The sequence below is a fragment of the Rhinopithecus bieti genome, unplaced genomic scaffold (genome assembly GCF_001698545.2).
Source record: "Rhinopithecus bieti isolate Rb0 unplaced genomic scaffold, ASM169854v2 scaffold_6439, whole genome shotgun sequence".
Classification (NCBI taxonomy): Eukaryota; Metazoa; Chordata; class Mammalia; order Primates; family Cercopithecidae; genus Rhinopithecus; species Rhinopithecus bieti.
This window is the reverse complement of record NW_016805421.1, coordinates 1,236,207-1,251,447: the sequence shown is the minus strand read 5'-3', so window position 1 is coordinate 1,251,447 and position 15,241 is coordinate 1,236,207. Positions and strand designations below refer to the sequence as shown.

The 15,241-nt window shown below is 37.9% G+C and overlaps 1 long non-coding RNA gene across 1 annotated transcript in view; it reads right to left on the bottom strand.

Annotated features, from left to right (window-relative positions):
• Positions 1 to 15,241, bottom strand: part of LOC108529824 (uncharacterized) — a 30,164-nt gene that overhangs the window by 4,674 nt on the left and 10,249 nt on the right. Inside the window, exon 2 of the long non-coding RNA XR_001885691.1 lies at positions 7,352 to 7,461. This is a non-coding gene — a long non-coding RNA (uncharacterized LOC108529824). The remainder of the gene's footprint in view (positions 1 to 7,351; positions 7,462 to 15,241) is intronic.

Below are 15,241 nucleotides of genomic sequence, written 5' to 3'. Positions count from 1 at the left end.
TATATATATAAATATATATATATTCTGGTTATTAATCTCTTGTCACATGAGCAGTTTGCAAATATTTTCTCCCTCCTGTGGACTGTCTCTTCACTTTGTTGATTGATTGCTTTGCTGTGCAGAAGCTTTCCGGCTTGACATAATCCCATTTGTCTATTTTTGCTTTGGTTAATTGTCTGTGCTTTTGAGGTCTTACCCCAAAAATATCTGCCCACACTAATGCACTGGAGCATTTCTTCAATGTTTTCTTCTAGTAGTTTCATAGTTTTGGGTCTTAAATGTAAGTCTTCAACCCATTTTGATTTGATTTTTGTATATGCTGAGAGCTAGGAGTTAGTCTTACTCTTCTGTATATGGTTAGCCAGATTTCCCAGCACCATTTATTGAATAAACTGTCCTTTGCCCTATTGTATGTTCTTGGCATCATTGTTGAAAGTGAGCTGGCTATAAATGTAAGGATTTTATCTGGGTTTTCTATTCTATTCCATTGGTCTGGTCTGTGTGTCTCTTTTTATGCCAGTACCAGGTTGATTTGGTTACTATAGCTTGGTCATATATTTTGAAACCAAGTAGTATGATGCCTCCAGCTTACTGTTTTTGCTCAAGATTGCTTTGGCTATCCAGGGTCTTTTGTGGTTCCATATAATTTTTAGAATTGTTTTTGTTTTTTCTATTTCTATGAAGCATATCATTAGTATTTTGATAGGGATTGCATTGACTCTGTAAGTTGTTTTGGTTAGTATTGTCATTTTAACGATATTAATTTGACTTCCTTCTTTCTAGTTAGGATGCCCTTTATTTCTTTCTATTTCCTAATTGCTGTGGTCAGGACTTCGAGTATTATGTTGACAAAAAGTGGTGCAAGTGGGCATGCTTATCTCGCTCCAGATCTTAGAAGAAAGGCTTTCCATTTTCCCCTTTTTGGTACTATGTTAGCTGTGGGTTTGTCACATGTGGTCTTTATTATTCTGAGGTATGTTTTTTCTATACCTAGTTTGTTGACAATTTTTATTCATAAGGCAATGTTGAAATTTATCAAATGTTTAGCATCTATTGAAGTGATCATATGATTTTCTGTTCTTGGTTCTGTTGATGGGATGTATTACATTTATTGACTTGCATATGTTGAATCATTCTTGCATTTCTGAGCTGAATACCATTTGGTCATGCTGAATGACATTTTTAATGCTGTGTTGGTCTGATTTTTTTTGTTTTGTTTTGTTGCATTGCAATAAATACCTAAAGCTAGGTCATTTATAAGGTAAAAAGATTAATTGGATTATTGTTCTGCAGGCTGTACAGGAAGTATAACACTGACATCTGCTCCTATTGAGGGTCTCAGAAAGCTTCCAATCATGGTGGAAGGCAAAGAGGGAGCAGGTGCCTCACGTGGTGAGAGTGAGAGTGAGAGAGCAGAGTGGGAATGAGAGAGCGAAGTTGGAGATCCCTGACTGTTTTTAACAAACAGATATTGAGTGAACTAACTGAGCAAGAACTCACTCATCACCAAGGTGAGGGCACTAAGCCATTCAGGAGGATTCTACCCTATGATGAATACCTCCCAGTAGACCCCACCTCCAACAATAGAGGTCACATTTCACCATGAGATTTGGGGGGAACACATGTCCAAACATCATCAAATGTGTTGCTGGATTTGGATTGCTAGTATTTTGTTGAGGATTTGTGCACCTGTGTTCATCAATGATACTGATATGTAGTTTTTTTTTTGTTTGTTTCCTCTGTGTCTGGCTTTGGTATCAGGGTTAACGCTCATCTTGTAGAATGATTTTGGAAATATTCTTTCCTTTTCAATTTTTTGGAAGAGTTGAGTAGAATTAGGATTAGTTCTTTAAATGCTTGATAAAATTCATCAGTGAAGCCATCAGATCCTAGACTTTTCTTTGATGGGTTTTTTTATTATTACGGTTTTGATCTTGTTGCTTAATTTTTTGTTGTTATTGTTGCTAAGGTTTTCTACTCCTTTATGGTTCAATCTTAGGTTGTACATTTACCAGAACTTACCCATTTCTATTAGGTTTTCCCATTTGTTGGTATACAGTTCTTCGTAACAGTCTCTAATGGTTCTTTGTATTTCTGTGGTCTCAGTTATTATGTCTCCTTTTTTTTCTCTGATTTTACTTACTTGGGTAATCTCTCTTTTTTTATAAATCTAGCTAAAGGTTTGTCAATTTTGTTTATCTTTTCAAAAGAACAAAACTGAGACTAAAAATTGCAGTCTAGAAGATCAACGGAAAAAAGGTGGATTTTTTTTTAACATAAACAAAATTGACAAACCTTTAGCTCGATTAAACAAAGGTAGACTCTCGTCTCTACCTGGCCCATCTTCCTAGTACAGGTTGAGCATCTCTAATTTGAAATCCTATATATGAGATTCTTCAAAATCTGAAACACTCCTAAATCCACCAAAATTTTTTGAGTGCCAACATGATGCCACAAGTAGAAAAGTCAACACCTGACCTCATGTGACAAATGTACAAAATTATTTAAAATATTGAATAAAATTACCTTCAAGCTTTGTGTATAAGATATATATGAAACATAAACAAATTTTGTGTTTAGACTTGGAACTCATCCCAAAGATATCCATTATATGCATATATATGCAAATATTCCAAAATGCAAAAATTCAAAAACATCCTTCTCATTTTCTCTATTCAAATCATAATGACCATCCTTTTCTCAAAACTCTTTGTATTTCATATTGTCTGTTAAAACTTTCTCCGTTAAGAATATCAAGCCCTTGGCCGGGCGCGGTGGCTCAAGCCTGTAATCCCAGCACTTTGGAGGCCGAACGGCCCCGGATCACGAGCAGGAGATCGAGCACATCCTGCTAAAGCACGGAAACGCCCGTCCTACTAAAAAATACAAAAATCTAGCCGGGCCGAGGGCGGCCGCCTGTAGCCCAGCTACTCGGGAGGCTGAGGCAGGAGAAGGCGGGACCGGAGGCCCCGGAGCTTGGCAGTGAGCTGAGATCCGGCCCACTGCACTCCAGCCTGGGCCGAGCAGAGCAAGACTCGCGCTCCAAAAAAAAAAAAAAAAAAAAACAAAAGAATATCAAGCCTGCCATCCCACTACCCAGGACCCCTCTGCCCCTCATATGGCGAAGCTCTCCCTAGCTACTTTGTATCACTGGGCTAAATGTTTCACATAAGGATCAGAAATCAAAAAGCAAGAAGACCGTTCGTATAGGGGCCAAAAAGAAAGAGGGAAGGCCATCAGGAAAGAGGTAGGGAATGAAGAAACTTTCAATGCTTCTCCCAATCGCGTAAGGAGTTTTGTTTGTTTGTTTTGTTTTTAACCCATGAGGACTGTTTATCCCTTCAGGATCAGAAAAAAAAAAAAAAAAAAAAAACTAAAGAGGAAGAGTTTGAGGAAAGATCATTCCAATTGAAAGAGTCTAACTAGGATTAAAAGAGGCACTTTTAACACATGGAGTAGAACGGAAACTGTCCCCACAGGGCATTTTCAGTATTCCTATAAGGTTTAAAGTTGTCCTTGGGTCTGGAAAATAGATTGAGCCTCAGCCCAACTCCCAGAACCAACACCCAGTCTCACAAAGTCCATGGTCTATAGGAGAATATGCTTAGGCCTGTCTTTGCTCATCTTATCACCAGAGTCTTAAGAGTTTACTGAGCTCCATATGCTTTCTTTAAGTCCTACTTCTCAGGTCATCTTTAGTGTCTCAGAAAACCATGAAATACTTACCTACAGGCAATGAGAACAATGTGGCTGCCTTGCCTCTAACTTCTTCTCTGCCCTCCCTGCCATTTCTGATCCCATTATAGTAAAATCTATTACAGAAATCCCTTTCATCATCTCTTATATTTAAAAGCAGTTACTCTGTTGCCTGCCAGCCAAGTAAAATGTCATAAAGGCCACTATCTAAGAAAGTAAAATGATATAACAACATCCACAATAGAAAAGGAAAAACTAATGAGCCACTGACCTTAAAACATTTATGATCCCAGGGTTAGTTACGTGAAAATCCTTGAAACTTCCCCACTTTGAATTATTAAAGAGACAATTTATTGGTTGAGTTATTAAGACTTTTTAAACTACTCACGGGGGGCAACATAGCTACTATGTCTTGGAATTTTATCCAGATTGTGAAAGAGCATCAGGGGTTGAATATGAAATATCAGGATGGTCCAATAGGGATAAACCCAGCACAGAAAATATGAAAGTGGGTAGGGATGGTCAGCGAACCAGGCCACAGGTGGTATCAAGCAGGCTGTCAGCAAGTAGCTAAGCCCAGCCACGTTTTTCTGAAACTCTCAGCCAAGACTCTAATCACTGGCAGAAGCTTTTTTCAAAATTGAAGATACAGAAAATTCAATGCAAATTTGTTTAAGCAAAGTAGAAAATAAACTGCCTCAGAGTTGGCTTAAGACATGGTTGCTTGAAAGGACCCAAATGATGTTACCAAATGTTCTCCATCTGTCCTCCCTACTTGGCTCTACTCTCCTCTATATATTGGCTTCATTTTTTAACAGTCACCTTCAATGTCACGGAAATGGTTACTGAAGCTCTAGAACATGCAGCTTCTTCTATCTTAGCCTGCATAAACTAACGCATGGGTTTCCTGGTAGAGCCTACAAAAGTGCTCTCCTTCTGACTCTGATAGAATCTGCTTGTGTCACATGCTTAGCCGTAAACCAATGAAAAGGGCTTGTAAACATGAATGACAGAACTGGGTCATGTGTTCCATCCCTGCAAGTGGGGAAGGCATGGGATGTGGTTCCTGAAGAAGGCAAAGTGGGTAAGTGACATCTATAAATAGATACTCACTACATAATCATACTGGGCCCCCATTCTGGGAGAGTGAGTGTATGGACAAAAAACAAAGATAGGAGCACCCAGAAGAGCAGAAGAAAAAAATCATTTTGTCAAAATTTTCCACAAGATTGAAGCCTAGTTATTACAATAGTGACAAAAAGTCAACAGCAGAGTAACAGCAAGAAGTGATTTAGGTAAAACTCCATAACTCCATGATGTAAACGTCAGGATCTGTCTTAGTTTCTCTTAAAGGTATGGTCATGTACATGATTTATGGCAAGAGGAGCACTCAGAGGCAGAACTGATATTCTTCTGCTGAAGAATAGAGTACTCTCAAACTAGGTCCCAAGTAAGAAAGATTAGCTGCGTCCAGTTTACTTAAATTCCTTGTCAATGAATATGAGGAGGCAGTGTCAGATTTTATGAGGAGACAGTGTCAATGAATATAAGGAGACAGCTGCTCAGATTTTATGACCCATGGAAGAGTCCTTCTGAAGAAAGTGATGGTTCCATGCAAGTTCATGAAATTGTAAAATCTTTGCAAATTCTGCCCAAACCACAAGATAATGAATAAACAGATTAAACCAAGTGCATAGGAGAGCAACTGAATGCCTCAATTTGGATTCTGAACGTGTGTCTTATCCCAATTCCTAGCAAGAGATGCAAATCCAAAGCTTGAGAGCAAAAGGCACTCAGTAACTGGCCTTGCATGTGTCAGCTGGGGGCTGCCTAATAGATGATGACAGCCTGACCCCTCTCCTGGACAGCATCATGACAGGTCTGGACACTTGAAATCATCAGCTTCCAGAGGTGAGGTTCCAAGCAGCTACTACCAGGCATGAGCGAAACACAGACTCATGTGCTGCAGGCAGCATGCTACATCCCAAGAGCAGCAACTGAATGGGACAGGGAAGGGAGTGAGTTGTGTTCAGATCCTGATTCCCACACTAAGCTCGAATCTAGCATAAGCAAGGACATGCTTACTGCCAGCAGAGCTTTAAACTGTGCTGTCAGAGAGTTTTGTTTTCCAGAGCTCTTCCCAACTGGACCTTCTGTCCTTGTTGGAACAGATTCTCTAACTCTCCCTGGGACAAGGCAGGTCCTTATTCCAACCAGTTACAGCTGATTGCACTTCATCCCACAGTTCTACATGGAATATCTGAATTCCATTCTAACAAACTTATTTTTAATTTAGTATTCTCATTCTAACTAGACTTGGTTTCATACCTCTAGATTGGTTTGAAAAATAGAGTAGTCTTACCTTAAATCTGAGTATGACCTAAGAAGGTGCTAACATTCCTTGTCCAAATATCAATTTTCTGCCATGCTTAAAGCTAGATCTGTTTCCAAAATCCCTTGTAAATTTAAATTATTTAGTACATTCATTGATTACAACATTAAAGCATGTATTGACATTTAATATGAATGCGTGTACATGTTATACCACCAAATAGGTAGCATACTCATTCAAGAGAGAAGCAGAAAATTAAATAACTTTTGCACCTGCACAGCACTTGGAGAAGGACCAGTAACTTTCCTTACTCCTTACCTGAACCCATGTGACCACCATCTGCATTCTCGGCTCCATTCTGGGTTCTGGAATCAAACTCCTTCTTAGACAGGGTAACTGTTGTAAGCTACTTAGGTCAGTACTGAAGGGGCAGCATCAAACCACACTTGCTGTTAGTCTCTCGCCAACCCAATCAAGTAAGCAGTCTTCCAAAAGCTGTACCAGGCTTGATCCCATACCCCTGACTGAATCTCTATGTAAGCAATATTTCCTATGCCTTGATTCCCCTAGACTAGAAGCCCTATCCTCTTCTTGCCAGTCACTTCCCCAGTTCCTGGGGACTCAGTTTTTCTACCATCAATCAGACCTCCTTGCAGCTCTTCAAATGCTTCCTCCCAGACACCTCATTGTTTGCTCCACCTCTCTGTCAATAAAATCTTCTTACCTCTTTTAGACCGCCCGATGCCTCCAACTTGCTAAGAAACCACTTGCGTCCACTTACCAATTACAATATGCTATAGGATATGTTCCATCCACCTGGTTTACCTTTCTTTCTCCCCTAAAGGGTGGCCAGGGCCTGTCCTACCTATGGCTGTGAATTCCGCCTTTCCGGGCCACTTCACTACATACAGCTCATTTGTATATAGCAGGTACTCCCCAGTGGCATTTATTTGTTTTGTTTTGGTATCTTGAAATAATTAGTTGAAAATGAGAAAATGGTCATCTCACTCTTAGCCTGAATGTGCAGTACTTCCAAAGACCTGAAGCTAAGCATTATTTTCCTTTTCAGACAATAGAAAAACATATTAGTTAATTCTCGTGCAAACACTAAATGTCCCCATCATGCAGATCGGCATTCTTAAGCTTCACCACTGAGAAACCCTTTGCTTCAGAGCACAATGAAACACATCATGCCTGCGTCAGACTTGCTTCCCCACATGCTGAAAATCCCTTTGAATTTGAACATTTTATCCTAAAAATAAAAATTTAGCTTCTACCTCATAATATACACTTTTTTGCATTTTAAAATACTTAATTACTTACTCTCAAGTAGAATTGTAGCTACTTCAAGAAAGTGGATTCCATTTATTCTGTGATTTCATACATCCCTTCACACATATTTCTGTTTCCACAGCGTATATTCATGCCTTAGCCTGATAATCCATGTAGAATAAGATTAATATTCTTTTCAGAAAAAAATATTATGATCTGTTGGATTGAACATAAATATAATTGACAAAGTCTGCCTCCTTTTGCCTCCTTAAAAAAAATAGCTTATTTTCTCTTATTCCACATCCTCTATGAAACAGGACAGTTATATTTCCCTAAGAATGCTGTGAAGTTGAAAAGCTTCCTTTTGTTGAACTTTCTAAAGGAAAATAACTATTCTTGGCTACCTCAAATAAAATGAAATACGTGGTGTTACTTTATTCCTAACTTTACTGAAAATACATTAAATCCATGTACTAATTTTGGACCTACATCCCTATCTATAATTAGTAGTAGTAATATCAATACATGCTTTTTTAACTTTTAAAAAATATTTTATCCTTGGCTCCTACCTTACAGTGGAAAAAAAATTTAAACATTACATATTTGAAGTAAAAGTCAACTTTACTGACAGATTAAGACGTTTTTTGGTGCCCATTAATTAGGAAATTTTTATATCAATGAAGATCTTTGAACAGATAATATGGTCCAAAAATGTTACTTTGATGAGAATTTGATGAGCGTTTACACAGAAGACTTAAAACAAAACAAATTTCAATTGATCTGGGAGTGTAGTTCTTTAAAAATGAATAGACAATTTCTGTTATACAGTAGAGTTTTATAAAACCGTAACATGAAAAGACGTATTACAATTTGGTGGAGTGGGAAGAAAGGCAAGCTAGCAATCAGAATGTCATATTTCACAATTCAAGAGATCATAGTCCTGGAGATTCCTCCAGTCCTTTTTGGCCTTATCATATCCTTGAGTACTGGATATAACCCTCTTTGCAGGAAAAGGAGAAGAGAAAAAAAAAGGCCTCTTTGAAAAGCAGTAGTAAAGGAGTCCCTGGAAGATTTCTGAGCTCTTGAAACAAGCTTCATGGCAACAGCTTGACTCTGCTTCCTGCCTCGGTGAAGGATGTTGAAATATGAATTGGGAGTGAAGCATTGGACTATTTGCAAGTTCATGTTAAAATTTGATTTCCCAGTTCAAGAATAAAGTTGATTCAGAATTAAATCAAAATAGTGATTTAAAGGTCCCCTACAAAAGAGCTTGGTGCATTAAATAAGCACCAACCACCTTTGTTCTTACGAGTAGTCTTATGCCGGAAGATGTAAAGAAGATTCCATCATCTCCAATATTGCGGAGAGAAAAACGTCTGCAGAATACAGTATGTCACCAGTGGTCATAATATCAATGTCATTAAAAGTTACATATAGAAATTGCTTCTCAGGTCAGTATTCAATCATCCATATTATACCACTTACAGTTTATTTTTAAATTTCAATAAATCAGGATAATGCCTTCTTTACTCTTACAAAATTCCTTTCTCATTCCAAACCATTGCATGGTTTTCTTCCATGAAAGCACATACCCTAAAAACAACCAAGCCTGAAAACAGACAATGGTGGGGGGATGTATAAAACAGTATAAATTACTTCGTGTCAAATATTTCATACAGATACTCTCTGTATCTGTCTTTAGGCACTTTTAATGTGTGACTCTATGTTCTCTTATTTCACTTCTCAATTCCCATCAACTGTAGGGCACACCACTTTAACAACAACTTTTGGGGCAATGGATACATAATTAAATTGAAAACTAACTGATAAATACTAGACAATTAGTAATCCCTTTATGCTTCAGTATGAAGATCAGTTTGATCAGTAATAAAACTCTTAATTTAAAAATGAACAGAAAACAGTTCATAAAGAGTAATGTAGATATTTTATATATAAATTGGCTCTATCTCACTCATAATAAAAATAAATCTAGAAGATGCCTTTTACATTAAAAAAATTAGTTTAAGTATAAATGCCCTTCCAATTCAAAAGTCTAAAGATTCTTCATCATCACTTTTGGCCATCATACCATCACAATGCCACACTTTTTAAGCCATACTTTCAAGTCTTTTTCTATACAGCAACTTTAGTATTGATAGTATAATTTCAAGTGTTTAATCTGCGCTTCTCATGTGATCAAAACTGTTGGGTTTTTTTTATTTCCTTATTTAATTAGTTACTAAAAGTCAAACAACTTCTCTTGACTGTCACCTGGAAGCTGATGATGATGGTGGATATTCAGTGACAGTTCTTCATGAAATATGAATTGTTCCTGAAAACTGTCCTGGCTTGTGATAAAAAAAAAAAAAAAAAAAAGGAAGCTTTATCCACAAGTGGTAAATTCCACCACCTAATTCTACTGCCTGGGATTGGATAGTCATCTGCACTCATGTTCTTATTCAATGCTACGCCATGATATGACATTTTCAAAGGGATTTACATGGCACGTGGTGTTACAAGTACCAGTAACATAGCTGAGGGACCATAAAATTAACTGATACCTTGTGTGCATGGAAAAGTTCATATATTCACAGAAAATGTACCCTAAGTTTTAGTCCTTTTACTGTTAGCTAGGTGATTTATTTTGATATTAATAGAATATAATAGAATGTCTCAATTCTAGGAACTACTCTGAAACATAGACCTAAGAGGAATTCATTGGGGCATTATGCAAAGTGGCAGCATTTTGCTAATGGACCGTTAGCTATAGACACCCTCTACGGAGACTCACTGGCCTCTATCTGGCAAAGTTTTTCTTGTTGTTGTTTGTTTGTTTTTTAGGGGGTGCAGTAGACAGGATTTCTAAGAAGTCCTCTTAAAAATGTCCTGCCCTACCCCCCAGAAACTGTAACTATAGGATATCACACATCTGAGTATGTTTTGTTACATTACAAAAGGGACTTTGCAGATGTAATGAAGACTACTCGTCAGTTGACTTTAAGAAGGGAAGATTACATTGGTTTATCTTGGTAGGCACAATATAATCACACGAGCCCTAAAAACCAGACACCGTTTTCTGGCTTATGACAGGGAGGAAAGCAAAGGGAAATTCAGAAAGAGTCAGAGCAGAAGAAGAATTCAGTGTAACACTGCTGGATGAAAGATGGAGGGGGCCACATGAGAAGGGACTCAAGGGGCCCTTGTAGCAGACAGTAGACCCTAGCTGACAGCCAGTAAGGAAATGGGAATCTCAGTCCCGCACTGCAAAAAAACAAAACAAAACAAAACAAAAACAAAAAACAAAAAACAAAGGATTCTGCCAACAATCTGAATGGGCTTGGAAACCGATTCATTCCCAGAACCTCCAGAAAGAATCCAGCCTGAAGGAAACCTTAATTTGGCCCGTGGGAGACCCTGAGCAGAGAACCCTATTAAACCTACAAAGACTTCTGACATACAGAACTGTGGGTGCTGTTTTAAGCCAGAGTGTTTGTGATCATTTGTTACTGCAGCAGTAAGAAAGTGGCACAGGCAAACAGCACGTGGAGCAGGAGGAGAGGATGGAGATTGTAGTCCAGTCAGTCTGAAAAGATAGTGTAGTCCAGTTGATCGAGGGGATGATTGGTGTCCTAGCTGTTTCACCTCCACTTACCAGACATAGAGATAACAACATAACCCGTGAGGCATGCATGTGAGCCATCAGAGTGTAGCTATCTATACATATAATTAAGGTTTTGTAGGGTTTCTATTTTTAGGAAAGAAGTATAAGCAGTTGTTCTTATAAATCTGAATTTTTAAGTGATAATATTTTTTAGAAACAATTATTCCTCATCCATAACTTAAGAAGTCGAAAAACCTTAAGATCCATGCCAAAATGATTTTGTTTAATAGTGTTTTTGCCTAACTCAGTAAACATAAAACTCAACATCATATCAGGCATTTTCCCACTTTCTCAAAGATTTCTGTCAATTCAGTTTACTAATACCTACATTTTTCACCCAACCTCACCTCAAAGACAACTATTCCCTTTTCCAAAAGAGTAGACATCTGTCCTTACTCAACCAGTATTCATTAAATGACCCTATTAGATGCCAAAACATTCTACTATTAATAGAAACTGATCAAAGATGAACAAGATATAATCCCTTCTTTCAAGATTCAAGATATCTAGTATGGAGGACATAAAACAAGAAAATATTCACTTACCGAGCTATCACATCTTAAGAAGAAACCTAGAAACTGGAAAGTGGGTGATAAATAGCTTGTGGAGGTTTAAAGTGTCACAGTGCAGGGACAGAATGTGAAGCCTTGCCATAGCTGTATATTTGTTTAATTTTTTAGTTCACCTTTAAAACCTATCTCTAGATATACAAATCATAGAGAGATGTGATGAATAAATTCCACAAGTGAAAAACACAGGTGAGGAAAATACCAAGTGTTATAATTTCATCTGTACACAATTCAGTCTAATCAAGAGAGAAAATGGTCAGAAAGCATTTGATCTGTTTTTTTCTTGATATTATTAGTTCTATAGCTAATGCGATGTTTTTGGAGCTGGGGTTTGTTTTTCTTACTTGTGTTATCAATTTATTAGTATAAACTTACACCTGTCAACACAGATTTACAGCAATGGAACTACCTATTACAAACATTATAGGCTTCAAGGACACTTGGTTAAGAGCTCGAAACACTTAAATTGCTTTAACACTTGCTACTATATTTCAGTTTTACTTATAAGAAAACATAAATAGCCAGAGTCCTGCTAGAAGAAAAAGTTATTTTGGTAATACTTCTGATTTTCCTCCTGATTTTTCTTTCTAATTCCAAGGTTATTTTCATCTGTGAATCATTGCTTCCAATACCAAATAATGATGATAGTAATTCTGCCCACATGGGGATATTGCAGGAAACAGGACTAAATTTCACTTCCTACCATAGAGCAGTTCAAATGGAAAAACATTTGTATGCTTTGAAGTCATACCCACTCAGATTCTTTGCAGAATTTTTTAATAAATGCACTAAAAGGGGAATTTAAAAGGGGATTCATGTGCTTGGAATTGAGCTGTGACTTTAACTGCAAATATGAAACGACTTCTGCCCACAAGAAGTATTCAAGGTAGTTGACAGTAGAACAATACACTGAGTTTGACTGGACTACCTTCCATTCCCACTGCTCCTCATCTAATCCAGGCCTTCATCATCTCTTGCCAGGACAACTGCAAGAGTCTCTCAACTGCCCACCTGTCTGCTAACCAAACATCTTCCAAATAATATCCCTGCCATATACAGCCTTAATCAAAATTCTTTGTTTTGGATTATATTGTTTCCCTGATAAAAAGCATTTGATGGCATAGAAATGTATAAAATTCAACTCAGTAAGCATCAAAGAAACCCATTTCCTGCTTTCTTGCCACCTCTCTCTCTAGACTCTTCTCTTTAACCCCCAGCCCTGCCATTTTAATGCATGATCCAACCAATCTTAGTTGTTTTGCCTCTATGCACCACACCTGGCTGTTTCATAACTCCAATGCCTTCTTGTTGCCTGGAGTATTTTCTCTTCTGCTCCCACACACTTACTCCAGTCTCCACAGGTAGAAGAGACCATCTCCTCCTTTGTGTTGCTTTGGTATCCCCATAGACTCCCTTCTATCAGACCTTTGTCATCCAGGCTGGAGTGCAGTGGTGCCATCATAGCTCACTGTAATCTCAAACTTCCGGGCTCAAGTGATCCTCCCATCTCAGCCTCCTGAGTAGTTGGGACTACAGGCACACACCACCACTATGTTGGGCTAATTGTTTTATCTTTTAAAATATGTTGTAGAAACAAGGTCTCACTATGTTAGCCAGGCTGTTCTTGAACTCCTAGGCATAAGTGATCCTCCTACCTCTGCCTCCTAAATTGCTAGGATTATAGGCATGAGCCACTACACCCAGCCACCATCAGACCTCTTATAATGGATTTGGAGATATCTTTCTTTTCAGGTCTGTACTCTATATTAAGCTACAATAAGGCAGGGGACACGTCGTCTTCTTTGTATTTCTTCGAACTGTCTTCAAGGACATTAAAACATTGCTAGAAATAGAAAACCCATATATGAAGCAACTACAAATACAAATGAACAGTATAAAAAGAAATGTTCAAGCATATGTATCATGATCTGTCCACATTGCAAGTTCTATGAAGTCACAGGTAGAAAGAGTCTTAGTGTCAGACAGACCTGAATTCACATCCTAACTCTTCCATCTCCCAGCTGTGTGAGCACACATACTTCAGCTAATTTCCCAGAAGTGCCTACCTGACTGAGTAGCTGTGTAAACAGTAGATGAGATGTGACAATCCATCACAGCAGTTGCTAAGAAAATATCTATTCTCATACCTCTTCACTGAGAAGGGAGAGTAATTATATGTACTACATTACTCAAGTATAACTGCTTAAAGTGGTTGAGATTTGAGCTTGACCTTGAATAGCAAGAAGAATTTGGACAGATAGATTTTTATACAAAGTGCCATCCATATGGAGAAATAGCTGTAATGAAGGCAGCTGACCTGCTTAAAACTCTTCCCAGATGTACCTAAGACCCAGCTTTCAGATGCTCTATCACTCCCACAACTCACCCCTCAGAGCAATGTGAGAGTCATTACACATGAACGCAATCCAGCTTCAAAACCCCTTTGTAAATTAGAGAGAAATGTAAAATAGTAGTAACGGTATTTAGAAAAGACTCATTCTTTAATGAAAGAATGTTCCTGAAAAACGATATTGGGCTGTTCACTTGTTTGCACAGAAGTACACATTAGACTAACAGACAGCAGAGCTGGCACGACAATATCTACTAACATTCAAGCAAACACAGGGTAGGTAATAATTTCCATGTGTGGATGGTTCCAGTGTTAACAAAGCAGTCTAAAGCAATCTCATTCACATTTATGGTTAAGTATTCAAGAAGCATCTTTTTTTTTTTAACATCTGAATGTTTTCATGGCTGAAGGGAGACCAGTATAGCCTGGAAAACAATTTACAATGATGTGTAAAGTAGTTACATTTTCCAATAAGTCTGTTTCTTCAATTATTCCACCTATATTAATAGCTCTTCATGGCATTTGACAGATAATAGTTCCAATCCAATCACCCACTTCAGCTGGAGGAGAGCAAGTGCTATCCAAATAGAAAAAGTCCAAGTTTCAAGTTGATTACAAACTCAGGCCTTTGTGCCGACCATTCCCAGCACTGGCTAGCTGTCACTGAGAAAGGGTGCTGTCGGCAGACTGGCCTGCTATCACTCTAATGCCAGTTCATTCTGTTTCAGATCTGCAGCTAGGTTTGTGCTATCAGAAAACCAAAGCAATTGCTTCCTTTCTTCTACTGTTGAGATAAGTGGAACAATGTGTAATTTGGTTTAGGTAAAAAAAGAAAAAGAAAAAATATAGATTGTAGGAAAAGGCTTAAAGAAAGAGATAAAGACACAAATGGAATTTTTCTCCATCTCCTGAACACAGTATGAATTTAATAAATTTAAAGAGATTTATAAGGAATTGAAATAAAAAATCCAAAGATAAGAACTGAAAGTGAGGCCGGGCGCGGTGGCTCAAGCCTGTAATCCCAGCACTTTGGGAGGCCGAGATGGGCGAATCACGAGGTCAGGAGATCAAGACCATCCTGGCTAATGCGGTGAAACCCTGTCTCTACTAAAAATACAAAAAACTAAAATAACTAAGATCAGAGCAGAACTGAAGGAGATAGAGACACAAAAAACCCTTCAAAAAATCAATGAATCCAGGAGTTGGTTTTTTGAAAAGATCAACAAAATTGACAGACCGCTAGCAAGACTAATAAAGAAGAAAAGAGAGAGGAATCAAATAGATGCAATAAAAAATGATAAAGGGGATATCACCACCGACCCCACAGAAATACAAACTACCATCAGAGAATACTATAAACG